The sequence below is a fragment of the Hyaena hyaena genome, unplaced genomic scaffold, assembly GCF_003009895.1.
Source record: "Hyaena hyaena isolate Hyena2069 unplaced genomic scaffold, ASM300989v1 scaffold_463, whole genome shotgun sequence".
Taxonomy (NCBI): domain Eukaryota; kingdom Metazoa; phylum Chordata; class Mammalia; order Carnivora; family Hyaenidae; genus Hyaena; species Hyaena hyaena.
The window spans coordinates 998,435-1,003,400 of NW_024081094.1; the positions used below are offsets into that span (position 1 = coordinate 998,435).

The window sequence follows — 4,966 nt, forward strand, 5'->3', positions numbered from 1 at the left end:
GATGACATTACATTTACTCCTCCCGTTGTTTTCTTTAAAACTATCCCTGCTGATGAGAGATTTATAAGACACGTTACCTAATGGACCACCTGGAAGGAAGTAGCCAAGTTGTATCATCCTTACAGCAGCGGAATCTAAACTCCACCACCACCTGGCACCTGTCCTGGCATTCTCAGGGCTCCCCAAGAAAATCAACATCTACTCTTCCGCTGGACTGGATATGAACTTCATTGGGAAAGAACAAAGAAGCATTTAGGGCAGCATCCATATGCAATGGTCTCTGTGAAATTATCAGCAGACTTGCTTTTTGATATGAGATGTCCTTTGGCAACACTGCCTATCCCCGTGCCCCAACTACCACTGCTAACACCACACCAGATTCTTCCACTCCCCGGACCGTTACTCGGTCCTGAGCCTCTAGTTTGAAACTGAATTTGTTTCTTAAGGCATTAAGGATACAGAAGTTTGAAAACCTACAATCATGTCATGCCATTCCCTAATATAATTAAGAACATTTAAATTGCATGTAAATCACACCAGTCAGAATGAAAGAGTTCTAAGTAGAAACCTTATAGTCTAGGAAGTTATCCTAAAAGGCAACTTCTGAGAACTCTTTGCAACAAAGAGCTTCAGTGATGAAAACAAATAATACGTTGAGATGTATTGCTAAAGCTATGCATTGCAAATCAAAGGAACTAAAATAAAGTCAGGCATTCTCTAGAAGAGTGCTCACTATATTTTAAGGAAGATTTAAATGTACTTCAAAAGGGCAGCATGAAGAAAATGGAATGATACTGATACCAAAAATAAATTACAAAGAAAATCTGGGCTGTTTTGCTGCTAAAAAATAAAACTTAAAACATGTTGACATCTACCTGATAGCAAATACGTTAACGTTGATCCTGACTATCAAAGGAAACCTATGTCTATGCAGGAGGAAATCTGATAAGACTGAATGGAGATCCTAGAAGATACACTTAAACTTCCTATTGAGAAAGTTTGGATTATACCACTGAAAATCACTGAATCCAGAGTATCAACCCATTTTTTAGAGAAGTGAAGATATGTGTGCACTAGTGGGTATACATGTGTCTATGTCTGTGGACGTATGCATTTGGATATAGGAGAAAGCAAAAATTGGAGCTCAGAAAATTAAGTAATGTAAAATTTCCTTCGGTATGCTCTTCCAACATATTAACTGGAATTATAATCATTTATCTTAATTTACATTTGTTCATCTCTAAGCACTGTGTTCAGTTCACTGTAGGACCTTAATCTAATACTGAAGAATAGTCTCAAAGGGCAGGAAAGGTTCTAAAACTAAGCAAGTGTTGTTCCTAAGTCTGTCTGCATCATTTCTGAAAATTGTACATGTGAAGGATGGGCTTGGCTTTGGAGCAAATATTTTGTGACCTATGATTTATTTTGACTACTCAGCATAGCTTGGGAGCAATGCTAATGTTTAGAATTATCACACTAACTTGGAAATTATAGTGTAATATTTGTAATTCAATGGGGAACTTTCTTAGAAAGCAGATGTACTTATATTTGCTCACTGGTGAGATTAGTAACAGTCTAGGAACCAAAGTAGAAGACAGATGTCAACTCTATGCAGGATTTTTGCACCTGTGATGTGTGTGTGTGTGGCTGGGGGGGTGGTCAATTTCAAACTTTCATTTGGTGATACACTCTCGATTCTGTAACAGCTTGTAGACAGGCTGTGTTCATAAGGGAAATGTCATTAAGAAAGGTTTCATCATAAGCCTCCTGGTGTCTTCTCTATCTCCTCTCGTCAGTTTGTGTATGTACTAGACCATCAACCCCTTAACATTACCCACTTGAAACAAAGACTAAAACATGACCACTTAATGATAAATGAGGTGAGAAACAGAACATTCTAGAATGCTTACCTGAAAAACTTCCTTAGAGGAAAACATTGATGATGAAGAGAAAGTTTAAAAAGTGGGAATGCTAAGCTATTATCATTCCGTGTAAGAGTATATATTTTTGCATTTAATGTATCACATATATTTACTAATTTAATACTACTGACTTTAGTATGAAACACAAATAGCAACATTTCTCCATATCTTCTTTCCAGATCTACTGAGGTGACTTTGACAAGGTACATAAAACCTTTTAATATAGTAAGTGTTGGAATTGTCATAATCTTCTTCTGTAGTTATCACTTCCCTTCAGTCTTAAAAGACTTAATTGTATGGTAAGACGTAAAAGCAAAACCAAAAACTCCAATTTGCCCTCCTTTTTTCCCCCTGGCTTAACTGAATGGTATTTGAAAATTAATTTCACTGGTTTGCAAAACTCTACTCTTAAATTAACACGGAAGTGATTGAAGGCATTTTCAGGTACACCTGCTCAACCATAGTTTTAATGAGAAAATGACTTAGAAATTGGTAGATATAAAATATTGTTGGTCATGTACGAAGCCATGTCTCATAGTACAAATAGTTCAAGTAGAATCCATCTTTAAGTACTCTGTTTACTCCACCTTTCTTCGTACCTAGCTTCTGTTTCAAATAGAGACCTATGCCCAACTGTGGCAACTTAATCATGTATTGAGAAATGGTATAGTTAAAATCTAGAAAAATTATTACCTGGTTGGCCCATGTCACCAACGTCCCTGCCAAACTGTGAGGCGGCGTCATGAGTTCTGGTGGGCTGCTGCGCCTGCAGCCAGCCTCCAACGCCGTTCAGCTGGCCTGTCACCAGGGGCCAGAACCTGGCCCAGGGGTCATTGTGGTGAGTTTTGCTGCCGGACGGCACCGTGTAGCTCTGAGATGTCTCCAGCCGTGGTGCTGCGACCGCTCTACAATCTGAGCACAACTGGCCTCTTCCAGGCCAACCGCAAGCATGACAACAGCGTGGCCCACTGGCCTGGCACACACACCAACCGGCTTCAGAAGACGACTGGCCACCATTCTGCAAGATGGGCTTCTTAGACATCGACAGCCACTATCCCCTGCTGGGCACGGAGAAGGTGGCACTCTGCAAGTACACAGCTCAGATGGTGGTGGTGGGCACTGCAGGCTCAGTAAAGTTCAGAGGCTGGAACTAAACGACGTGCCATTGGAACAGGTGGTCAGCATGGCCAGCGTGGACCTCAAGACCGCGAGGCCTTCACATGGAAGGGGCCACGACTGGCTGAGTTCTCACCCTCTAGTTTCCGGCCCCATGTGCTGTCAGCGCCTGCCGCCAGGTGCCGTCCCATCTGTCACGCTCCACTTGGGAGCCTTGTGGCCTTTGGCACCAGTTATGGCTATGGCCTCTTCAACTTCCAGTGCAAGAGCCCTGTGCTGGCCCAGTGCACCCTTCACCCCCAACCGCCAGGCCACGGAGGGGCTGTGCTCCCAAGCGAAATTGCTTAAGACATTACAGGGCCAGTCTTTCCAGTGCATCCACGAATCCGGAAGAGCTGCGTCTCAGGCAAGAAGCGGCAGCTAATGCTAACAACAAGTTGCAGGAGGCCCGCGAAGACAGCCCTGCCCCCAGGACTTGGTGTTGACGCTGGTGCAGCCCTGCCTCAAGCCCCGCTGGCTGACCCCTCCCTCTCCGGCACTATGCGCCGCCTCTACATCACTGACACCACGTTACTTGGATATGCATGCAGTCCACCACCCACCTCCGCGTGGCCCAAACTTCGGGCTCCATGTTTACCTGCGCAATGCGGGTGCGCACTGCAAGGACAGCTGGAGGGGTGGGCGGACGAGGCAAGGACGTGCAACTAACGCATGCGCTGGCGGCGGCTTCGCTGTGCTAGACATGCGCGATCGCAAGCAGCCTGCGCCCTGAGGGGTCTAGGGGACAGGCGCAGGCACCCGACTTGCAGGGAGACCACGCCCCACACACAGCATCAGAGGAACAGTTCAAGTGTTCACAAAGCCGAAGGTGAGTGCCAAGATCAAGTTCAAGCTGATGATCACAAGGCTGTCGCCTGCACAAAATGGCACTGGCTGTGTTTGCCAGTGTGGCCTGTAAGGACTATGCTAAGATTTGGCTGGCCTGCCTCACCAGCCTAAGTGACAGCTAGGCCTTCTCTATGCATGGCCCGTGACCCCAGAACCTCTATTTCTGCATCTGGAGGGAGAACATCAGCGTCATCTCCTCCTGTGTTTTCTTCACATGCCAGAGTCAGGGCTTTTACCTGATGTTCCCCGTTGGAATTTGAAAGCTTCTCCTTAAGTGTTCAGAACATCCCAGAGCATCCCAGAGCTGCTCAGCTATCTGGACATTAGCAAGCCCATGATGCTGCCCGTGCCAGCTATAGGTTCCCAGACTCACCCAAGCCAAAGCCAGGCAAATGGGCCCCTGCACATCATGGTGGCCCCATGAAGCTGCCATGGTAGCCCTGGCACTGTCTTCAGAGAGGGAGCTGACACCCCAGAAACACCAGAGGCCATGCTCTTATACATGTCCATGGACTTGACCACCAGTGCCTACACCACACTGAACGTAACGGGAGATTAAAGACATGAAAAATTTCCTGGGCTCCTCAGAGGAATCTGAAAAGAATCTGAAGAACTTAGTGTAAGAAGGGGCTCAAGCCTGAAATACCTTGATCGAATGAGGAAGATCAGAACTACCTGCCCACCACGTGCCTGCTGGAACCTGGGATCCAGCATCACTGGCTCCTGCCTAGCCCTTCCCATGGAGCTTTACCTGCTAATCTGTGAACCTGCCCACTCTGACCTCAGGCTGTGGGCCCAGGACTCAACCCAGAGCCTCTGGGAGAGATTCAGACCCCTTTTACAGGCAGTTGGGTACCCTGGAGGCCCAGTGCCACAGGGAGAGGATAGCTGGGGCTGGCAGCCCATGCCACCTCCTACTCTACACATGCTTCTTCCCACCTCGCTTTGCAAAGAGTATTTCTCTAATGCCTGTGCTAGGCAGGACAGTCGTTTCTAGAACTATTTTGATACTTGCTTCCGAGCCAGCTCCCTCCCACACC

General features: G+C 46.4%; 1 pseudogene; it reads left to right on the forward strand.

The window, feature by feature from the left end:
- The first annotated feature begins 317 nt into the window (after nucleotides 1–317).
- LOC120246285 lies at nucleotides 318–4,592 on the forward strand (annotated as a pseudogene).
- Nucleotides 4,593–4,966: the final 374 nt, after the last annotated feature.